Source organism: Giraffa tippelskirchi, chromosome 6 (assembly GCF_054371585.1).
Source record: "Giraffa tippelskirchi isolate mGirTip1 chromosome 6, T2T-mGirTip1v1.2.pri, whole genome shotgun sequence".
Taxonomy (NCBI): Eukaryota; Metazoa; Chordata; class Mammalia; order Artiodactyla; family Giraffidae; genus Giraffa; species Giraffa tippelskirchi.
Genome location: NC_137280.1, coordinates 30,732,418 through 30,757,577, shown reverse-complemented (window position 1 = coordinate 30,757,577; position 25,160 = coordinate 30,732,418). Strand labels below are relative to the sequence as shown.

The 25,160-nt window shown below is 37.9% G+C and overlaps 1 long non-coding RNA gene across 1 annotated transcript in view; it reads right to left on the bottom strand.

Moving 5' to 3' along the window:
- Positions 1 to 6,526: 6,526 nt before the first annotated feature.
- LOC145511653 (uncharacterized) overlaps positions 6,527 to 25,160 on the bottom strand; it is a 33,518-nt gene continuing 14,884 nt past the window's right edge. The window contains exon 3 of the long non-coding RNA XR_014058031.1: positions 6,527 to 8,350. This is a non-coding gene — a long non-coding RNA (uncharacterized LOC145511653). The remainder of the gene's footprint in view (positions 8,351 to 25,160) is intronic.

Here is a 25,160-nt window from a genome sequence, read left to right as displayed (position 1 = left end):
AACATTGAAGGTGGGAGGAGAAGGGGATGACAGAGGATGAGAAGATTAGATGACAGCACTAACTTGATGGACATGAATTCGAGTAAGCTCCGGGAGTTGGTGATGGACAGGGAAGCCCGGTGTGCTGCAGTCCATGGGGTCACAAAGAGTCAGACACAACTGAGCGACTGAACTGAACTGAATATCAGATGAAATTCCCCGGATGATGGCAAGTACCCATTCTACTTCAAGTTACGTAAGCTTGATCTCAGAAAACTAGCAAATGAAATTATATATAGAAAAGAATACACACACAGAGATAGGCTTCACGTGTGATATTTTGAAAGAGTACAATTATAACATGTTTCAGTGTCAAGTCTGCACTTAACCTCAGTTTCTTTATATACGCAAATATGATAAAAGATCCACGCATGTAATGTCTTGGCAAAACTTAGAAGGGAATATCTGAGTCAAAAACCTCATAGCCATATTTCATCTGATTTCACACCCATGAAACACTGGTTCTGAAACCGTGCACAATTACCAGAGATCTGCTATGCCTTCAGATAAGTTTTCAGCAGTTGCTAAAACTTATATATGCTAATAAAGGAACCTGTGATCCCCCTGGCTTGCAGCATGTTTACTGGAAAAATTTTTAGAGCACAAAGAGAAAGGCTGAAAATATTTTTTGTATTGTCTGCTCCTGTTTCTTTAGAGCCCTGGGCACATTTCACTGTCTTATTGTGTGCATTTGTGTGTACGTATCATGCTTGGAGATTTATGACATAGTTTTCTTGCTGCTCGAGCCTTGTATTTATTACTTTGGGTGACAGAGAGGGAAGGAGGGGGGCAGAGGCAGAGAAAGAGGGAAAAAGAGAGAAAAGAATGAGAGAAAAAAGAGAGAAAAGAAATGAAAGATAGGGATACCCATTTAGAAAAATAATTCTTTTGGGAGTGACTTGTTTGGAACTTTTACTATCAGTTTAGGATCAGTGATAAAGTGGTCAAAGAACTATAAAGTCAAAGATGCCTTGCTATTCAAGAAGGATTTTTTTTTTCTTTACACTATCATATAATAGTAAAATGAGCACAAAGACCTGCAAAAAATAAAATAATAATTGCAATACTGTATTTGGATAAGCACCCATGAGTCCTAAGATCTCTTAGTAAATAATTATCCAACAATCCTATGCTAAAAATAAAGCAAGGCTCATGAAAATGGTGCCATCGTAAACCTGATAAGTGAGTCAAATATCCATTTAATATAAAATGTTTGTATATTTCTCAACATTCTAATGATAGGCATAATCTTCCCCTCAGCTTTACAAAGTAATAGAAATGGACATATGCCAAAAGCTCTCCAAATGTTACTTTTTTCTCTCTCTTTCTCTGTTTGGTGTTCTCAGTCCCTTCCTGCTCTGTCACCAATCGGGCAAACTCACGTTTAGACCAGAGAGAGGACGACGCCTTTTTCTTTCCCACACTTGGACAAAGGGAAGCATTTGTTGTTTCTACCCACTCTTTCTCCCTTCTCCCTTAGTTTTGCTATAAGGGTGTTTTTGTTTTGTTTTGTTTTGGGACTGAGTTAGGGTATGTGTGTGTTCAAGTCAGGGGCATCTGGTAAAAGTGAGGCATCTGGTTACTTGAAGATCAAAACCAAATCTTTTGGTCTCACGTGAAGAGCTATGCAGTTTGGGATGCACTGTCCTTAATTCAATTACAGTCTCCTTTTTATTTATTTATTTTTCTTAAATCGAAGGCAGAGTACAACACAAGACAGACAGAGGAATGAAAATAACAAAGGGAAGATCATACTTTGTAGGCTTTCAAGACTTTTTTCTTTCCCTAGGCTTCAAATCAAGACCCACTCTAGCTCTATGCAGACAGCTGAAGTCAATTTCACCCAGTTACTGGGAACAGGATTCTTTGTTACCAGGGGCGGCATCCCCAACTACTAAATCTGATGTTTACAGTTTTGCTCCACCCTCTTTAAGTTTTCAGATACCCCTGCAGCTCCCCAAACGAATTGTTCCTAGGCATTAGACAGGCAGAATCTAAACCCTTAGTTACTTCCATTGTTTGATTTTTTCCCCCCTAAGTGGCTAATTCTTTATTGGCTCTCAACCATCTGACTCCGTTTAGGTTGATAATAGGTATCACCCTTGGTAGCCTACCTTTGAAAACCTTTCTGACACCTTCCACAGAAAAATATGCTTAACTTGTTGGACAGTTTCACTTTATTTTTAAAGGCAAAGCTACAAAATCCTAATCACCCATGCTGATCTCTTGACATGTTCCCTGTACTTATTTTGGAGGGGGAGTAGAACCCATTTGAAGGTATTTTAACACAGACACAGAGGATTCTATTCAAAAAGATTGATTAGATACTATTCTCTAGGTCTGCAAATGTTTTCAATTGTCTATTCCATAAGGAAAGACATTTTGGCATCCTATAATGTATATTCATTTATTTTTATGTTATGTACATGTACATCTATATAAAATACTGTAAACCATTTATCAAAATAGAAACTGATATTATACATATATAATGATATATGTATATATACATAAAACATTGGCAGTGTTACAGACTCTGTCTGCAATGTAGGAGACATGGATTTGATCCCTGGGTCAGGAAGATCCCCTGTAGGAGGAAATGGCAACACACTCCAGTATTCTTGCCTGGAAAATTCCATGGACAGAGGAACCTGGCAGGCTATATATAGTCTGTAGGGTCTGAAAAGAGTTGGACAGGCGTGAACAACTGAGCATGCATACATATATACACATGTGAGTATTAGTTAGTCATGTCTGACTCTTTGAGACCCCTTGGACTGTAGCCTGCCAGGCTCCTCCATCCATGGGATTTTCCAGGCAAGAATACTGGAGTGGATTGCCATTTCCTTCTCCAGGGGATCTTCCAGACCGTCATCGAATCCAGGTCTCCCTTGTTGCAGGCACACTCTTCACTCTTTACCTTCTGAGCTACCAGGGAAGCCCATGAATATAAGAATATGTATATGTGTGTGTGTGTGTCTGTATGTATATTTTTAGACAACGTCTAGTCATTTTGTTGTTGTCTGTACATGTCTCTCAGGTAAGAACATGCCACCTTGGAAGCCAGTGCTTTAGTCCAGCAGTTTTTCAACTTTAGCTTCTATAAGACTATTTACACATAGATTCCTAAGCCTATCACAGAGCTTCTGAGTCAGGAGATCTGAAGTCATACCCCTAAATTTCTACAAACCTTCCCATTGCTGGCCGTACTCTTACAATACAATTCTGATGTATAGGACAATTTCATGCTCGGACAATTCCAGGTACAGGTTCATTTTTTAATGTAATCCTTTATAGAAACTCAAAATGTAGGGCTTGAATCCATTTGACCCAGATTGTATTTATCAACTCACAGTGATTTTCTTCTTCCCTGCTGCTTGTCTCACATACCTAAATAAATATGTATTAAAACTTTCCTAACTCAGACCTGGAATGTGAAGTCAAGTGGGCCTTAGGAAGCATCACTACGAACAAAGCTAGTGGAGTGATGGAATTCCAGTTGAACTATTTCAAACCCTGAAAGATGACGCTGTGAAAGTGCTGCACTCAATATGCCAGCAAATATGGAAAACTCAGCAGCGGCCACAGGACTGGAAAAGGTCAGTTTTCATTCCAATCCCAAAGAAAGGCAATGCCAAAGAATGCTCAAACTACCGCACAATTGCACTCATCTCACACGCTAGTAAAGTAATGCTTAAAATTCTCCAAGCCAGGCTTCAGCAATACATGAACCGTGAACTTCCAGATGTTCAAGCTGGATTTAGAAAAGGCGGAGGAACCAGAGATCAAATTGCCAACATCCGATGGATCATCAAAAAAGTGAGAGAGTACCAGAAAAACATCTATTTCTGCCTTATTGACTATGCCAAAGCCTTTGACTGTGTGGATCACAATAAACTGTGGAAAATTCTGAAACAGATGGGAATACCAGACCACCTGACCTGCCTCTTGAGAAACCTGTATGCAGGTCAGGAAGCAACAGTTAGAACTGGACATGGAACAGACTGGTTCCAAATAGGGAAAGGAGTACGTCAAGGCTGTATACTGTCACCCTGCTTATTTCACTTATATGCAGAGTACATCATGAGAAACGCTGGGCTGGAAGAAACACAAGCTGGAATCAAGATTGCTGGGAGAAATATCAATAACCTCAGATATGCAGATTACACCACCCTTATGGCAGAAAGTGAAGAAGAACTAAAGAGCCTCTTGATGAAAGTGAAAGAGGAGAGTGAAAAAGTTGGCTTAAAGCTCAACGTTCAGAAAACTAAGATCATGGCATCTGGTCCCATCACTTCATGGCAGATAGATGGGGAAACAGTGGCTGACTTTATTTTTCTGCGCTCCAAGATATCTGCAGATGGTGATTGCAGCCATGAAATTAAAAGACGCTTACTCCTTGGAAGGAAAGTTATGACCAACCTAGATAGCATATTAAAAAGCAGAGACATTACTTTGCCAACAAAGGTCCATCTAGTCAAGGCTATGATTTTTCCAGTGGTCATGTATGGATCTGAGAGTTGGACTATAAAGAAAGTTGAGTGCCGAAGAATTGATGCTTTTGAACTGTGGTGTTGGAGAAGACTCTTGAGAGTCCCTTGGACTGCAAGGAGATCCAACCAGTCCATCCTAAAGGAAATCAGTCCTGAATATTCATTGGAAGGACTGATGCTGAAGCTGAAACTCCAATACTTTGGCCACCTGATGCAAGAACTGACTCATTGGAAAAGACCCTGATGCTGGGAAAGATTGAGGGCAGGAGGAGAAGGGGATGACAGAGGATGAGATGGCTGGATGGCATCACCGACTTGATGGACATGGGTTTGGGTGGACTCAGGGAGTTAGTGATGGACAGGGAGGCCTGGTGTGCTGTGGTTCATGGGGTTGCAAAAAGTCGGACACAACTGAGCGACTGAACTGAACTGACTGAACTGAGACCAACTGAAGGAAAGAACATCTGAATTCAGTGAAAGGTGCTTCTTTAAATGCAACTTTACTGCTGGTGACCCCATCAAATGACTAGAGACAATGGTTACGGAAGGGTTATCTGGAAACAACCTGCAGATATATGAATTAGATTAAAGTGTAATGAATAGCATAGTATTTAAATTCAATTTGATGCCTTCCAAGTACATTGACAAGATTTTGACCTTAGTAAGTTGAACATTCTCTGAAATACTATTTACATTTCCTAGAAACTTGCTCACACAATCAGTTTACTTAGTAAACTTTTAGGTCAAGGACAAGGAAAATGAAAGCCTCATAGATGTGCCCAAGATTCTATATCTGTCCTGGGCTAGTGAAACTTCCCTGGTGGCTCAGATGGTAAAGAAACTGTCTGCAATGTGGGAGACCTGGTTTTGATCCCTGGGTTGGGAAGTTCCCTTAGAGAAGGGAATGGCAACCCACTACAGTATTCTTACCTCAAGAATCCCTTGAACATAGGAGCCCAGCAGCCTACAGGCCACGGGGTTACAAAGAGTCAGACACGACTATGTGACTAACCCACTAGTGAAACTTCAGGCTGCTTTTGATAAAGTGAACATGTGTAAATTTTGTATGTCTTACAATTTGGTAGAAGAGCATTTCTGTGCTTAAAATAATCTACTTGATGATCCGTACATTAATTTATTGAACAAAGTATTGTTAATACCTATAAAGTGCCAGATACTATGCTGTGAAATTATGATGGAGCCATAACTGACTTTACAAATACATGTAAAATTTAACTATTAAATGAGCTGAAAGGTGAAGTACATGATCCTAGGTCAGTGCCACAGGGGGAAATCATTGTCTCAGGGGAAAATGTACAGTTTCTTTCTAACCTATTAGTTTACTTCTCCATATTTGCTTTATGGATATTTCAAAGATTATTAATATAGGACCAAATAACAAATCATCAGAACACTTTCAGTGGTTACCCAAAGACCCCTGGAGGTCGGTTCCTAAACGTGGGAAGTTGGCAGGAATTAATAATATTGCAATGAGGTCGGCTAGGAAGCCTATCTATGGGATAGGCTGGAAATTTGGGACCAACAATTGACTGATTGTATTTAGTTTACTTATTGAATAAAACCTTTCAAGAATGGTATTGAGTAACTTCCTTGCCAGGCAGATCTTGCATTTCATGGCTGTTATTATCAGATCTGCCAAACTTTTTTCTGAGTGACTGTGCCTTGCCAATTTCTCAATTAAGTGAACTGTCCTCACCATTTTGAAAGGTCTGCTGTTCTTACCATCCCTTTCCTAGTCCTCATGCCAATGAAGTCCTCATCCTACATATAAAACACCTCTTAAGGATTCTTCAGGTTTTAGCCTATTACGTGCACAGAAGGCATTATTAACTACTTTAAATAACAGAGCAACATTTTCATACTAATCAGAGACTTGCTGGCTTTAATTACTACCTACTATTCTGTGGAAAAGAAAACACTCAAACAAATTTTACAATAAGATGTTAGCAGGAGTGCGCTAAGTGTTTCATTCTTAGCTGTTGGGTCTACTAGTAAAATAGGTTTATTCTGGGTATCTTGACAATATTTTAATTTGTATTTTAAATCAGAACTCTCTGTGGGGGAATTCCCTGGTAGTCCAGTGGCAAAGACTCTGAGCTCCCAAAGCAGGGGACCCACGTTCAATTCGTGGTTGGGGAAAGAGATCCCAACTAAGACCTGGTGCAGCCCAATAAATAAGTAAATATATTAAAAAAAGAACTCCGTACAGGACTTTTCCTGCTGAAATAGATTCTCTTTTTCCACCGTCTTGCAAGAAGAAACATATACTAATGTTGCTTTTCTAAGGGAAACTGCATTTAAAAAATTATTTGGAGAGTATGGTTTATGCTTTAAACCCTGTCTCTTTCTGATTCCTAAGTCAAGGTCATGTTGTTATGATGACTCCCTAGGTTAAGTAATATCCATCATGATATTCCATTGTGTATATGTACCACAGCTTCCTTATCTGTTTGTCTGCTGATGGACATCTAGGTTGCTTGATAGAGATTAGCAAGTCTACTCAAAACAAAGGAAATATAATAAAGCCTGATTAATAATGGAGCAGACTTTGGTTTCTCTTGCTATTTCTCTTTCCTTCCAGTCTAGTTGGGGAAAGTGAAAGGTGACATCTTTCTGGAAGCCTTACTAGAAAGACTGTCTTAATTCTGAGGTGTAACTTCTAGATGGTTCCAGACAAATACTGTTCTGATACCACATCATTTAGCTATTTTTTTCTAACTTAATTCACTCTAAAAATAAATTTTCTAGTTGTTTGTAGTTTTTCCCTAACTGATAATAGATTCTTAAGTTATTGTAATCTATTAAAATTTTTGGTAGAAATCTAAGTTCCTATAGATTTTCATCAGTGGAGCTATTCTTTGCTCCCCAAACCACATGGTGACTAGTGTTGTTGCTCAGGAATTCAAAACTGTGTTCATACGGATGATGCCACTCAACTGTACTTAAAAACAAGGCACATATGCTAATTATCACAGCAAGGTTGTAAAGAAAAAAGAAAAAATGACAGTGTTTTATGTTTACTAGTCTCTTACCTTTGGACAATGAGATACCATAACTGATGACTGACCAATTGAAATATTAATGCTAAAACTTCATACCTCACTATTTACTTCACTTTCTTTAAAACTTGGAGATTCAACTTAAGAAAAAACAGCTAATAAGGACTTACTATTTTCTTAGAGCTGTGCTAAAGTATAGAAAAGAAAAGAAAAACAAAAAAAGTGTCATTGATGAAGCAAATCACGAACTCACCCAAAAAAAGAGAGTGCTAAAAAACATCAGCAAGTTGAGGAGCAAATATCAAGTGATCCAAGAATATGAACAATAACCATGATTAAAATTCACCTAATGCTTGAGGTACTGCAAAAATTAGGTCATTGGCCTGGCTTTGCAGGTTTGTAGGGCCTCCATTAGATTTCACATTTACTTTGGGCTTCCCTGGTGGCTCAGATGGTAAACAATCTGCCTGCAATGCAGGAGACCCGGGTTCAGTCCTTGGGTTTGGAAGATCCCCTGGAGAAGGGAATGACTACCCACTCCAGTATTCTTGCCTGGAGAATCCTATGGACAGAGGAGCCTGGCGGGCTACAGTCCATGGGGTCTCAAGAGATGGACATGACTTAGCGACTAACACTTTCACTTCACTTGGAGGTGAGGATGATCTTGAAAGGGGCCTCTCAAGCTTTGGATTGCCAGGATCAACATGGCTGATCGGAACGACTGGCAGATGCCCACTCACTCTCTTACTGTTGTTGCTTGGCTTGTTCCTCCTGAGACTGGTTTTGTAGCCGTCTTATCTGAGGAAAGAAAATTATTTTTCAGTAAAGGGAAGAAGCAGATATGTGTGCTCTCCTAATTGGCCATAGGATTCTAAATTTTTTTTTTATTTTGAGATATGCTCCTGAAAAGATTTAGATTTAAAATTGAGATGGACTCCTCTTTTCTTGATTTCTGGATTTATTATGTGGAAAATAAGGCCAGAGCTGAGGCCAAATGAAATAGTGATTTCAGATGCGTTATCCCTCCAGTAATGGGAGCTTTTTCCTCCCCTTGTTACTATTTCAAAACTTACAATTGGGCCAAACCCAGTCATTGTACATTAGCTCGGTATACAATGATGCAAACTTTTCCTTCTGTGTGTTGACTAGAGGGATCAAGACCCCAATTATAGGATGCACGATGGCATGAAAACTCCTAATGCAGTGTAACTGACAGGAAGGGGAGTGGGGAGACAAACAGACAAACTGGGAGCTGCATTAGGGGGACCATTGTAATCTAAGTATGTTTATGAAAATATACATCCTTCAACGATAAATAATAACTACATGGCTGTTTACTCTTATGCTAGATTGGACTTTGATTTCCAACCAAATTTGGCCTCAGTTTATGTCTCTGTGACAGTAACACTAACCATCCAGATGATTGACTTGATTGTTTTAGTTTTCATCCAGTTTTGGCATCTCCAAGATATAAATTATGTTAACATATGCTACAGAAGAGCAATTATAGAACTGTTTAGTGAAAGATAATTTCTGGTCAACCCTTCTCCACAAATACTGATGATAGGCCCATGACAAAGAAGTGTTAGTCTCTGTCTGTTAAGGAAACAAATTTTTTTGGCAGTTGGCTCACCTGGAAGATTTTGTGAATATGATTTCACAAACACATTTTGCCAAACATATAGAAACACGCATGATGTAGGTCTCCTGATTTTATCCATGTATATAGAACACAGGCTCATCTGCTAATTTACAGCTGTTGATCATTTCACACTTGACCATGAGCTTGGGCAAATCAACTTTTTATTCTCAATTTAGAAATCCACTTAGGCATCACTCTCAGTGTCTGGTCATTCTTGCTTTCTGAAGTCTGTCCATAACACTTAAGATTTGGGAACTCTGTTAAATTTAGATTTAATTGTAAAATTTATTATATCATAGTTGAAATATTTTAGTTTTCCCTATGATTATGATTTTAGTTCTACATGAACAATAAACTTATATGTTGAAATGCAAAGTAGACTTCAACTCTTCAAGAACTGTAACAGGATTGCTATTTACGTTTGTGGCCTCAAAAATCAATCTCAATATTCATGATGAGTTTGATTGATTTTAGTTTAAATAAAAGATTCCATTTGAAAATGATCAAAGAAGCCAACTTTCATGGAACTAAATTATTCCTTATGGAGAGTTCAAGTATAATTATTACAAATGAATATCTTTTAAAAATTACTTTCATAGAATTTTACTTCAGAGATTCACATAGGAAAGAGGTCACCATCTCTAAATTTTCCAGCTAACTCCTAGAATCTGCTACGTGAAAAATATCTTACTGGAAAAATAATTATTTGTATAACTCACTGCTAGCCCAATGATGGTTTGAGGAGAATCCCATTAAATATGTAACAAAAGAGTCTGAGCTATAGATCTTAACTCCTAATTTAAATAATATCAAATTTAGTATATTATAATTTAATTTTAAGGTCTACATTTATTTTACTATGAAATGGCAATGAACTGGATGACATTTATGGAGACATCTACTCATTGGACTGCAAAATATGACATGGTTTTGTTTCTCTCCTTCTGGATAGTGAGCACTGAGAAAAGATTGGCCCAACTTAAACTTGTCTCAGTCATTTTGATTACAGGACTATTTCATCTGATATTTCATACTAAGTTATCTTTATTTAAAAACAGTGTTTTAATTCATCTATTTTTTTTGAAGAATAATTCCTTTGCAGATTTTTACTGTTTTCTGTCAAACCTCAACATGAATCAGCCATAGGTATACATATTTTCCCTCCCTTCTGTCATTTTTCCAAAAAAACCCTAAAGCTTCCCTCCGTGTTCCTCTCCTTAGATTGGGTACCTCACTCTTGGAGCAGATGCTCGCTTTTCCAGTACTGGTGGTAGGAAGAAGGGAGGCAAAGGTCCTTGCATGAGAGTGTCTTCATGTGGGTGGTGGGAAAATGTCCTTTCTTCTGTCACTGCTGGCCTCTGATGGGGAGGTTGTTTGTACAGAGTCTGCCTGTGGGTACTATTTCTTGTTTCACTCAATCCAGCCCCCTTCAGCCTCTCCCTCAGCGGCAGCCATGTGTGTCCTTTGCTGTTTCAGAGTTATAAACCAGCGTTTTCTTCATGTTGGCATCAGAATTAGCACTGCACCTGGATCCTTCTCTTTCAAGTATCTTTTCAGGTCGTTCCACTGGAAGCAATATAGCACTTACTTGTTCCCTCTGAGGGCCACTGAGTGCTGAGATGGTGTACAATTTGCCTTGTTTTTGTCTTAGGCTACACTAGAGTCCTTTCAAACTTAACTGGAAGAGGCTAATCAATAGGCCTAGGCAAAAAGTAGGTAGGAGTTTTTTCTTCAAGTGTGCCTCCCGACTTCAGGGGAGACAGGAGGTATCCCCCCATTTTCCGCTGTGGGGTGGGAAGTTCTGAGAACAATGATGTGCTATGCTCCTGATTTCTCATGCTCTTCTAAGAACTGAGCTCCACAGACCAACCTGTGCTCTTCAGCCAGGAAATAGCATGCTGTCCCTGCCTTGCAGGAACTTCCCCGCTTTCTGAGGGACTCTTTTGGAGCCTTTCTCACTTGGCTTCCATAAAGCCCACCTTCTCCAGTTCTTTAAGTATTTATGTTGTATTGAGTTGGGTAAAATAGAAAGGGTATGTCCTCAGAAGTCAGTGGTCCTAACTAGCGATCTGACCTTAAAATGTGGAGCCTTTTTCTGATCTTTGGTATTTAATTTAAATTGCTGCACAATACAAAGAGTCCCAGTCCCACATTCAGTTATACAAGTTTCTTTAAATCATACATTAAAAGAAACACTGATCACTTATCTTCCCAAAATAACAACTTTAGTGTACTTTACCATTGTTGTTCAGTAGCTAAGTTGTGTCTGACTCTTTGTGACCCCATGGACTGCAGCACACCAGGTTTCCCTGTCCTTCACTATCTCCTGGAGTTTTCTCAAACTCATGTCCATTTAGTCACTGATGCTATCCAACCATATCATCCTCTGTCACCCCCTTCTCCTCCTGCCCTCAGTCTTTCCCAGCATCAGAGTCTTTTCCAGTTAGTCAGCTCTTCACATCAGATGACCAAAGTATTGGAGCTTCAGCTTCAGCATCACTCCTTCCAATGAATACTCAGGATTGATTTCCTTTAGGATGGAGTGGTTTGATCTCCTCTGTCCAAGGGACTCTCAAGAGTCTTCTCCAACACCACAGTTCGAAAGCGTCAATTCTTTGGCGCTTTCTTTATAATCCAGCTCTCACTCACATCCATACATGACTACTGTGGAAAAACCATAGCTTTGACTATATGGACCTTTGTTGGCAAAGTGATGCCTCTGCTTTTTAATATGCTGTCTAGGTTTGTCATAGCTTTTCCTCCAAAAAGCAAGCACCTTTTAATTTCATGGCTGCAGTCACCATCCACAATGATTTTGAAGCCCAAGAAAATAGTATGTCACTGCTTCCATTGTTTCCCCATCTATTTGCCATGAAGTGATGGAACTTCAACATACATAGACTGAAGCTCATCAATTCTTGAAATTTTAGTAGGTTTTTTTTTTTCTGCTATTATTTTGTACTCTAAAAGGAATTTTTTCCTACCTCCACTACTAGAGAGACACTTTCCTATGTTTTTTAGCTTTTATATGTTTTGTGCATTCACTTCAAGTTAGAGAAAAGTTTTTTTTCCATAGTTATGAAGTTGTTCCAACACCAGCGCCATTTGTTGAAAAGTTTGTTCTTTCTCTACTGAATTACCTTGGTGCCTTTGTCAAATATCAATCATTTAAATATGGATCTATTTGTAATGTTTCATTAATGTATTTGTCTTTCCTTAGGCCACTGTCTTGATTACTGTAGTTTTATGGTAAATCTTAAAATCAGACTTCTGTCTGCAAATTTGCTAGATATTTTATTAGTTATGCTGATTCCATAGGATTTTCTATATGAAAAATCACATTTTCTACAAATTAAAGAAATACTTCTCTCTCTTAAAGCTGGATGCCTCTTTCTTTTATTTGCCCCATAGCAATGATTAGAGCTTCCTAAACAATGCCAAAATGTAAGTGCAGAGAGCAAATATCTTTGCCTTATTCAGTCTTAGGAAGAACATGTTCAATTTTTCACCAGTAATGTAATGTTAACTCTAGCTTCTTAGAAATGCTAAAAATTAAATATGTTCCCTTCTACTCCTAATTGTGGCTCAGCTGGTAAAGAATCCGCCTGCAATGTGGGAGACCTGCGTTTGATCCCTGGATTGGGAAGATCCCCTGGAAAAGGGAAGGGCTACTCACCCCAGTATTCTGGCCTGGAGAATTCCATGGATTCTATAGTACATGGGGTCACAAAGAGTTGGACACAACTGAGTGACTTTTACTTTCACTCCTAATTATTGAGTTTTTATCATGAATGATTGGTGAATTTTGTCCTTCTATGGATTACTTAGCTTAATTCCATGAATGTTGATATGTTTCCATTGTTATTTAGCTCAAAAATTTTTTTAAGACTTCTTTGAGTGAGGGTCAGCTAGTTGTATATTGCTTATTATAAATGTGTGAATTTTCTTGATATTTTATTATTATTATTACCTTTTAATTATTTTCTATCTTGATCAAATACTGTACTCTATAATATCCCAATCCTTTAAAATTTATTAAGACCTATTTTTTTACCTAAGATATATTTTGCCTTGGTAACTAAACTGTGTATACATGTATATTCTGCTAGTTATCAATTAGATCAAATGGGTTGATAGCTCATTCAAATCTTTTGTATCTTTACTGATTTTTGTCTGCTTCTATCATTTACTGGAAAGAGGGCATCACAGGCTTCAGTTCTGGTTGTGGATTTGTATAGCTTTCTATTTTGTTATGTCAGTTTGGGCTTCGTGTATTTGAGAGCTTGGCTAGCAGATGTATATATGCACAAGATTGTTCTATCTTTTTGATAAATTGATCCTTTATTATTATGAAATCACCTTTTTTAAAATCTCTGTTAATTTTTGCTTCAGGTTACTCCTTTGGTGACATTAATACAGCCACACAAGTTTTTATACTCACTATTTACATACTGTTTTCCACCTCTCCTGCCAACCTATTTGTGTCTTTATATTTAAAGTATACCTTTCCTGAACTTCATACAGATGGTTCTGGTGTGTTTGAACTGATGTGACAATCTTTGCTTTTTAATTGGAACAATTACCCAGTTGACATAGATATTGATGTAATTGTCTATCATCTTGAATTTTTTGGTAACAAGTTCTTTTTTGATTGTTACTCATTCCCTTCTTATTTTGGATTGTGTGTGTGTTTAACTTGCCATATTTTAGTATTTTATTATATATCTTCTATTGAATTTTACCTATATTTTTATATTATGTTTTTAGTAGTGCTTTTGTGAGTAATTTATGCATATCTTGCTTATCACAATCTACCTTGTATATATACTATATTACTTTACTGTAATATAAGAAATTGCAGCAATATAATTTTATTCACACACCTACCACACTTTGAGCTATTGTTTTTATATATTTTACTTCTAAATGTTATAATCTCTCAAATACATTAAAATGTTCACTTTAAATAATAAATTAACATTAAAATAATTTAAGAAAGAAAAGAAAAATTATCTGTTATGTTTAACTACATATTTACCACTTACAGTATTTTTCAAATCTTCCTTTATATGAATTTCCATTAGGTTTTATTTCTTTTATTCCAAAGAATATTATTATTTATAATAGTGTGGATATGGTAGCAACAGTATTTCAGCTTCATTTTTTTCCTCAAAATGTCTATATTTCAACTTAGATTTTAGAAGACATTTTTGTTGGATATAGTATTCTTGTTTGACAGATTTTCTTGAAAATCTTTCATCAGTGTAAAGTTGCTATGCCATTATATTCTGCCTTCCATTGTGTCTGGTGAGACATTATCTGCCTTTCTTATTGTTCCTCTTATATAATGTTATGATGTCCCCAACTTCAATCCTTTGGCTATTTTTAAAGACTTTATCTTTACCTTCAGGGAAGTCACTGTGGAAATATAAATATTTTTCAACTTGTTCCTCTGCTTTCAAGGGTCAAATCTCTTCAAGTTTCTGTCCGCTTATGATGTTGGTGTTGTGGTTGTTTAATGGCTAAGTCGGATCTTTTGCATAAATTATTTTAATGTCAATTTACTATTTAAAGTGAACATGGACTATAGCCCATCAGGCTTCTCTGTCCATGGATATCCCAGGCAAAAATACTGGAGTGGGTTAACATTTCCTTCTCCAGGGCATCTTCCTGACTCAGGGATTGAACCTGTATCTCCTGCATTGATAGGCAGATTCTTTACTGCTGAGCCACCAGGGAAGCCCCCTGCTTATAACTCTTCAGCATGATCAAATAGTTTCCAGAGTTTGTAATTGTTATCTTGAGGCTAGTCTAATAGAAGCTACTAAAGTACTACCTGAACACTTTATACTGTTTATATAGTATTATAATTTTTTTCATAACATTATTTTAGTGAACTTGTTTTCTCAAAGTGGCTTTAAGTTCATGGCAAAATTGAATAGATGCTACAGTGAGTTTCCATATACCTTCTGCCCCACACATGTATAGCTTCCATCATTAACCTCCTCCACCGGAGTGGTACATGTATTACAATTGATGAACCTACATTGATACAACATTATCACCAAAGTCCATAGTTTACATTGAGGTTCACTCTTGGTGTTATACATTTCATGGGTTTGGACAAATTTACCATTTTAGGTACCTAACATTATAATATCCTACATGGTAGTTTCACTGCCCCAAAAGTCTCTGTACCCTGCCTATCCATCTTTCCCTCTCCACTAAACCCTGGCAACCACTGATCTTTTTACTGTCTCTATAGTTTTGCCTTTTACAGATTATCATCACATAGTTGGAATCATACCATATGCAGCGTTTTCAGACAGGCTTCTGTCACTTAGTAATATGCATTAAATTTCATCCATGTCTTTTCATAGCCTCATAGCTCATTTCTTTTGAGTGCTGAATAATATATTCTATTGTCTGGATGTACTATAGTTTATCTATAACTTCATAACATTTCCATGTACAGTTCTCATTGTCCAAAATTTATTTTCATTGTATTTTTTATATTTTATAGATGATAGCACTTCTATTGAAAGATAAAGTGACTTTCTCAAATACAATGAATAAGTGTCAAAGAAATTAGAAATAAAACTTTTAAAAATGGAAATATGAACAAGTTATCCTGTCCCAGGTATTTTGCTCAAGCAGTCCTCTTTGCCTTGGATGCCAATATAAAGCATGAAAGTGAAAGTCACTCAGTTGTGTCTGACTCTTTGTGACACCATGGCCCATAGCCTGCCAGGCTCCTCTGTCCATGGAATTCTGCAGATAAGAATACTAGAGTGGGTAGCCATTCCCTTCTCCAAGGAATCTTCCCAACCCAGGGATCAAACCCAGGTCTCCATATTGCAGGTGGATTCTGTACCATCTGAACCACCAGGGAAGCCTACTGCTTGTCAATTTCATTCTAATCATTTTAATGATTACATCACTAATTCCAATCAGTTTGAGTCCAATCATCTTTTAGGACTCACTTTGCATGTTATCTCCTAGTTTAAATTATGTTTAGATTTATCACTCTATTTCTCAGTACTTTTCCTCCATTTATATTTTTATTATAATAATAAATTAGATATTTTGTGCATGTATGTTAGTTTAATATGTGTCTCTTTTGATATAGTAAGCAATAAGAGAACATCAAGGTCTGTTTTACTCGTGCCTAAAACAGGAACTGACATAAATTATACACTTAATAAATGTTTATTGAATAAAGGAATAGTTTCGTAGTCTTTCTGATCCATCAGGATATTTCTGTGTTAAATCTAAGAGCTAGGGCCAAGTTCTTAGCACACTTATATAATTAGTTGAAGATAAAAAGTTGGGTTTATGAATTTAGTTTGAAGGCTACTTTAAGACCTCAATATGTTAATTTTTATATCTAGACTATTTTGCAATATTTCTTTTCTTTTTATCTCTTAGATATAAAAAGCTGAATTAGTTCTGAGAAAAGCAAAAGAAATCTATTTGTAGATTTGTAAGTTTGTCACTTAGACACTTGTAGGGCATAATAAAACTTAAAAATTATTTATGATACACAAAAGCCAGTATTTAGTCATAATTATTTTTCAAAAGTTAAACTTAATCTCAATGCAATAATTAAAACTTTTATAAAGAACTCTCTTTATGTTAAAGAACTCTCTTTTGATATAGAACTTCAAGAGACTGAAATGATTAAACATTTTAAGTGCTATGAAAAAATCGAATGTAAACTTTTGTTGTCATGAAAACAACACAGGGCTCTGGAATAGAGAATGACTTTGGCAGGGTGGTATGTGTGTTGATGACTGAGGTGGACTCCTGCAGACAAAGTGATCAGGAAAGAACTATTTGAGGAGATTAATGTTTGAGTCAAACCCTGAATCATGAAAGGGACCAGCTTTATTAAGCTCCTTAGGAAGCTTTGCCAAGGAGAAGGAGAGGCTTAAAAAAAATCTGTGAGTGCAAAAGCTTGGAGTAGTCAAGAGACAGAAAGAAGTTTGGTGTTCTAGACTCTAAAGAATAGTAACAGTGGTATTTGATGAACACCAGGAAGCAGACAGAAGCTAGATCTTTCAAGATCTGAAAGCATTGTCTATTGTTAGGAGTCTGAATTTTATTCTAAAAGCAATGGCAGTAGAACATGGCTACATCTTTATTGCTAATCCAAAATAAGAGGATAGCAGACACACTGCGGTTAACAACACTGGCTTTTGCATGGGCAAGCTGTGCAGTAGAGAGTCCACCTGCAGTGCAAGAGGCGTGGGCAGGAGATGCAGGTTTTATCTCTGGGTCAGGAAGTTCCCCTGGAGCAGGAAATGGCAACCCACTCCAGTATTTTTGCCTGGACAATCCCAACCATAGAGTTGCAAAAGAGTCAGACACAACTGGGTGACTAAACAAGTGGATGAACACTTCTTGGATTTTGTTGATATCACTTGAGGGACCCTGAGTTAAACATTTTCATGGTTTTAATTAAAACACTAACTACCAACTAGTTATGGATTTATAATTCATGGAGCCTTTATAGATACACTCTGATTTATTCCTCAGTGCCGATGAATTGGTATTTGTATTATCATCGATATACAACTGAGGAAAGCAAGAGAGAAGTTGGGTGACTTAGATTATTTCTAATTACTCAACATACATTTATTGAACAAGTACTGTGTCACATTGCAACAACTGTAAATGAATCAAATTCCTGTCCTCATGGAGCTTACATTCTAGTAGGGAAGAGAAACAATAAACAAATACTTACATAATGAAACACCACAGAGTAGTACATGTTCACAAGGAGAATAAATCAGGGTAAGGGGAGAGAGAGGAGGAAGAGGGGCTATTTCAGACAGAGTAGTCTAGCAAAGCCTCTGTGAGGAGATCCTTGAATTAAGTAAGACTGGAGGAGAGGAGGGAATTATACAAATATCCGAAAACTGAAACCAAGTCTTTGAATCTAAATCCCACACTTCTGGCAAAACTCACCTACTGGTTATTGAGGTGAAAAATCCCACCAAGAGGCTTTAAAAATTACAGTTACAATGTTAGTAGGTAAAACTATAACACCTTGCTCATGAACCTCTACTTCTAGTTTAATCACCTGTGGTTTCCTTCTGTCATTTTAAAGTTAACCCAGTCTTTTAGGGGCAGGGAGCTCTGCAGAGTTTTACTCTCCTACTTCTTCTCCCTCCTCTGGTTCCAGATCACATCAGTTCTGTTCTGGCAAGACTAACATAGAACACGGTACCGGGGATCCACAATGTCCTCCGGTCTTCCCTCTTCTCTGCTAAGTTGGACTTGGACAGTCTGCCTTTGTCCTTGCTGTGCTCACTGCTGGTGACTCAAGTCTGTCTTCTTGGCGTAAGCAATGCAGGGCAATTGCTCCCTGCAGCCTGGCCACTCTTCTTGCTGACTGCTCTCGCCAGGCAGATAGTACGCAGTTGATTGGTGACTCTGTTCCAACTCTGGAGTTTTCCACTCTGCAGCCCTCTGCTCCAGAGTGACTTGGTCTCCAGGGCCCTGTGGAGCTCCCAGCCAGCTTCCAGATCAATCTCAGTTCCCCACAGGGAGTTGAAGTACCTTCTGGGTCTCTCCTCTGCCACACTGTAGCTGAGGGAGACTCTGACCTAGAAAGGAGCAAGGCTGGGAGTCTTTTTCTTAATTCCCAGCTCTCTTTCAAGTATAATAATTTTTGTCTCTTCTTAACTGAGTAATTGTTGTTCATATCATACCAGGCTGTCCATATTTTTGTTTTGTTTCATTTTTAAATGCTCACAAGAGGCAAAACAAGTGTTATTCATTTATGAGGGCTGAACGTAGGAGACAGTTTTGCTTTAACTCCCACAAAGATTTGGCATAGAAGATGAATAGCTGAAGCTTAGAGGATTCAGGTCATTGAATGAACCGTAGAAAAAGGTGCTGCAGACCTGTTAGACAGGAATCTCTCTCGGTGCCATTTGAGAGACTCAAGGAAGAGACGTATGAGTGGGAAGTTTTCTTTAAAGTAAGAGGAAGCCATTCATCGTGGGCACCCATCCCTCTTGATAGATGAGGAAACCAGAGCATTATAAATTAGTGTGGATGGGGGATTAAACTGTGATGTAGACATTCCATACATAGATAACATTTTTTTTTTTCAAATACAACATGGTAGACACACCTGTTTACATTAGCTTTCAATAAATCTGGCCTTTGTTTTCTAGGGCAGATTTTGGGAGACTGCTTATCCTGACTTGATAATAAGTAAAGTGTTAGGAAGAAGATGATTCAATTAGAGTTCAGGTATTCTTTTAGAATTAAATGAATGAAATATAGTTAGCATATTTTAGGTGAGACTTATATCTCATAAAATATAAGTGATAAAATGATAAATACTAGTGGAGACAGTAGAAGACTTCCTGCCTTTGTCAACAAATATCATCTTTAGCTTACTTTTAACTATTTGGTTAAGCAATCATTGACAGACTGCTGACAATTAAAAACTTACTCCTCCAAAAGTGGGCTTCCCTTGTGGCTCAGACAGTAAAGTATCTGCCTGCAGTGCAGGAGACCTGGGTTCAATCCCTGGGTCAGGAAGAGTCCCTTGAGAAAGGAATAGCAACCCACTCCGTTATTCTGGCCTGTAGAACTCCATGGACAGAGGAGCCTGGCAGGTTGCAAACAGTCGGATACAGCTGAGCGACTAACACACACACACACCTCCAAAAGTACCAACAGTTAGTAATATACACGGGCACGTAAACTACATGATGTTAGCAAGTTGATCCTTCCTGTTTTATGACTAATTTCCCAAACAGAAACCCCAATGTAAAGTCTTGAATTTCAAAGTACTCAAATATATATTTGATAAATAAATAGTTAACTATAATCCTCAATCCAGAGTAGTAATATGATGTGTTGGGGAAAATATATATGAATATAAAGATTATGTATATATATTCATGTGTGACACACACACACATAAAGATTACAATTGTTCTCTTCCCTTTGGTTAAAAAGAGGGTGTATTGAAAGAGATATAAATTGGGAGAGGGGGAGAGAGAGGAAAAAGAAAAATCAGAATTGGCTCTTAGAAAGGATCTGATGAATTTTCACTGAAATGTTAACAATTAAGTATATTCAGTGGGTCAGAAGATAACTAGAAACAATAGCTTAAGCCAAAGTACACCTTCTCCAGTGAAGATCCAGCCATTTTTATTTTCAAAGGGTCACCCCTTGAACCCAAGTAATACCCACAGAGAACCACAGAATTTTTCTTACTTTAAGTCTAATCCTTTTATAACTTTTATGAAAATTCAATCCATATATTTTCAATACTTTTTATTTTGAAGTGAAGTTGCTCAGTTGTGTTTGACTCTTTGCGATCCCTTGGACTGTAGCCTACCAGGCTCCTCTGTCCATGGGATTTTCCAGGCAAGAGTGCTGGAGTGGGTTGCCATTTCCTTTTCCAGGGTTTTATTTTGAAATGATTAAAATTTCATAGGAATTTACCAAAAAATATACATAGAGCTTCTGTGTATGCCTTTCACTCAGCTTTCCCCAAGGGTAACGTGATGCACCATTATATTACAATCTCCACTCTAGGAAACTGACATAGGTAGAGTCCACAGAAGTTCATCTGATTTCATTAATTTCTCAGGTACCTGTGTGTGTATAGCTCTCTGTGACTTTATCCTATGTACAGATTCATGTAACTATCACCACAATCAAGATACAAAGCTGTAGCTGCACTTATCACTTTCATTCCCTTACCCCTAATTCTTGACAACCACTATTTTATCACTCTATTACTGTGTTATTTCAAATACATCTTATAAATCATACAGTACGTAACCTTTTGAGATTGACTTTTCTCACCCAGCATAATTCCCTGGTGATCTATGCAAGCTGTTATCTGTGTCACTACTTTTTTGCTGTATTCCATGAGTAGGAATGGACCACAGTTTAACCACTTTAAGGGCATTTGTGTTCCATATCAGTGTGTTTTGATCCTGCCTTTGTATACTACCGCTATCCCCTCTGTGTTGGTTGGGATAATGCGGGGTGTTGTAACAAGTAAGCATTCAAATCTCAAAAATTTAACCTTTCAGCTTGTTTCTCATTAATATAATATTCCACAGTAGGTATTCTTGGTGGGGCAACTTTCCTTTAAGCAATGATTCAGAAACCTAGGATGTGTTTCTTCTTGCTCTGCCATTTGAAACACTTACCTCTTGACATTGCCAGAGGATTTTCTCCGTGTCAGACAGCTAGAAGGAGAGAAAGCACAGTGAGAGTGCTGTGTCTCACGTGTCCTCATATTTCATTAAGATATACTAGTCACATGTGCACAGAGAACTCTGAAGGAAGCAGGGCCTTGTAAGACAGATGTAAGCTCAAGAGGAAGAAAAAATGGGTTTGATGAACAAATGTCTGGGCTGTATGACGAAGTCAAAGATCTTGAACCTGCCATGCACCAAGCTCCCACACATCTGTTCACTGATGCTGTTTGTTCCGTTACTGGTATAGTAGTTAGTGCAGAGCAGAGAGAGAGAGAGAGACGACATGAAATTGGGTGCATACGTTATGGAAAAATCAGTAATCCCCTTGTTTCTTCCCTATAGTAAATCTGTTTGTTATTTGCACTCAGTGAACAACAAAAGTAAACCACTTTGTTGAAGTTCCACATTGTTTTGGCCAGCAGAATTCTGAGAGCTTAGTGTCCCACATTCTGCATTTGTAAAATCTACTAGATCCACTCTGGAAGAAATTAGAAGCACACATTTAAGGTACTCTCAAGGGTAAGAGGTTATGGAAAAACTGCATGTCCTGAAAGATAGTTTTTGATAATTTGGGGATTTGGTAAATAGGGTGATGATGTAATACTTGATAGAAATTTACCATGGTTTTTCTTATGGATTAGCTAAGAAATAAGAATAAACAAATAGTATTTTATCCAGCTTACAGTTTATAGAAATAATTGACATGAAATGAAACCAGCAATAGTTAAAACTCCTCACTGTAAAATTTGCTCTTGATGAAAAATTGACTGACAAATCAATTCTTGTTGGCAAAATATAGGTTTGTAAAATTTGGCCTGGAAAAAAATTGACTTCACAAAAATAATGGCCACAAAACAAATTTTAAATTAGCTAAATGTATAACCATAAAAGCTTGAATTAGATAAAATGAAATTTTTAATTGATAAATTGAAGCTCCTCGACAAAAGTAACGTAGTAAATTATATTAATCCCAGTGATGTTAATGTTAAATCAATAGTAAAAGACTTAAGTGTAGTATATAAAAAATTCATCAGGAAATTAAATTGGTATAATATTGTCTGCAGTAGAAATTTTTTTCTTGATAAAAATTCATCCTTGTTATTATAATTTTGATTTTAAAGTTTGCGTTAATAAATGTGGAGTCAGACTATCATGGTGTCCAAATAATGGGGTAAAAAATCTCCTGGACTCTTATTTGTACAAGAAAGATAATGTAATTGTGCTTTTTTCACAGAGATTTTAGGAAGTGGTTCTCAAACTTTAATGTACATCAGTGTCACCTGGAGGGCATGTAATTTGAGAGAGGGAGGCAGAGAATTTCCATTTCCAGCAAATTTTCAAGGGATGCTGATCTGGGGACCCCAGTTTGGGTACGCCTCCCTTAGGTGGCTTTTGTGAACACTGGCTTTTGCTAAAGGTCAGTACCTGCATCTCTTTGTAGGAAAACTGGCCTCAGGTTTCAGCAACCTGCTTTCACAGACATCTAGGATGCCAAGGAATTTATACTTCCCCACCCTATCCTAGAGGGCTTCACAGGTGGCTCAGTGGTAAAGAATCCACCTGCCAATTCGGGAGACGTGGGTTCAGTCCCCGGGTTGAGAAGATCCCCTGGTGAAGGAAATGGCAACCCACTCCAGTATTTTTGCCTGGGAAATCCCATGGACAGAGGAGCCTGGTGGGCTACAGTTCTTGAGGTCTCTCAAAGAGTGGGACATGATTTAGCGACTAAACAATAACAACCCTACCTTAGATGGTCCTTAATCACTGCTGCAGGTATTGCTGTATAAATACTACAGATCCCTGAGCAAGACCACACTGACCTGTGCCTGCACGTTCTCCAGGTGTGCCCAGGGGGATGGAATCAAAGTTACTTTTACCAGACACTTGGCAAGAGACGAGTAGAGTGTTGGGCACAAAAACTTGTGTGAAGTTTGACAGAAATTGGATGATGAGACAATGAAAAGCAACAACTCACAGAAGACATTTGTCTATAAAAGAAGGCAGAGAAATCAAACAGTGTTTGGGAAAGAGAGTGGAGTCAAAAAGAGCTCTCTCTTTTTTTTTTCTTTTAAAGATAAGAGCTATTGTACCATGTTTTATGTTGACAGGAATGATTCAGTAAACAGAGATACAGTAAAGAGGGAGGGCATGTATTCTCAGAGCAAGAAAGTCCTTGATTAGGAGGAAAAATGGATTTGCTACACAAGTGGACAGGCAGCTTTACCATATAGGGTCAACATTTCCTCCATTAATTGTGAAATGCATCAAGAGAAGTCAAGACTCTTTCTTCTCTTATCTCTCACATTTTATCCGCCCTGAAGTTCTGCCAGTTCTCTCCTTCTGATGTTTCCCCTAACTGCCTGCCCTTTTTCTCCATCCCCAGTGTCACAGCTCTAGTTGCGACACTCAGAATCTGTAGCCCATCTTTTTACAGAGGCTCTCAAGTACTCTTGCTTTTAGCCTTGTCCCTCTCCAATCCATTCTTCCAGGCTACCACCAGGCATCTTTGTCAGATGCAAATCTGAGCATCTCACTCCTGGGCTCAAGATCCTTCATCCACTCTTTTACTGGATAAAATTTTAAATTCATTAGCTCCATACACAAAGCCTTTGATGGTCTGTCCCCTGCCTTTGTATTCAGGTTCTCCTGACATTGACCCTGCAGCCCTTGGCAATCATGTAATAACCAGCTTCCTGTAGACCCTCTAAATGTCTCGTGCACTCATATACCTCTGTCTTTATATTAATATTTTTTGTTCCTTTTTCTCTAAACACTTTTCTTTCATTTGCCTATCTGGTCAACTCCTGTTTCCCCTTCATATCTCAGTTCAAGCCTTACTCCTCCTGTTAGTTAAATGAATCCCTTTATGACTAAATGCACAATAGGCGTTAATTATAGCAATCAGTCCAAATGCTGCATTTTCTGTGGACAAGCCACATTTTCCAGTTTGGGGTTTGAGAAATTTGTCTCAGAGGATGGTAAGTGATTACTTCATGCCAAGGTGTGAATCAGATTCAGCTTACGACAGATCACTTACATTTTCTCAAAAAAATAGGGAAAAGAAGTGTAAGAGTGAGTTGAGGAGGGCTCATGCTCCGACACTTTTTGCCAAAGGGTATAATCCATGGGCTCAGCAAGTCTTGGAAAGACTTCCATTACTTTGAAAGTATGCTTATCCCCCAGCCCTCAGGGGAAGAGAGAGTGATCCTCAGAGAGGATGGAGACATTGCCCCCAAATATTAGAAACTGAGATTGTGGGGGAAAGCAGAGATGTTGCTATAATTTCTATTAGTGAGTTATTACAGCAAGCACTGAATAGGGAAAATTCTACCTGTTCATCCCAACGCCTTAGCTATTTTGTAAGGTGATATGAGAAATAATAATGGCCATGAAAAAAAGGAAGTGCTCTGTAGCTTAAGGAGCAAGTCAGAGAGACTCTTGAGATCCTTTTGGTTCAAGTGATGGTCAGTTCAAGACTGCATTAAGGTTCTTGGGGCCAGAGGTAGGGGGTGGATTCTTGATTCTAAGATTTCTAAAATTCTTGTCTTAGAAATTCTAAGATTCTTGTCCTGCAGCTGGAATAATAATGGAGCTACAAAAAAGGGAAACCTAGAGTGTAAATCTGGGAGTAAGTGAGAATCTCAGAGCACACAAAGGGTGAAGAAAACAAAATGGAAGGAGAGGCATGTTGGGGAAGCACCCAGACCACCGCAAAACTCAC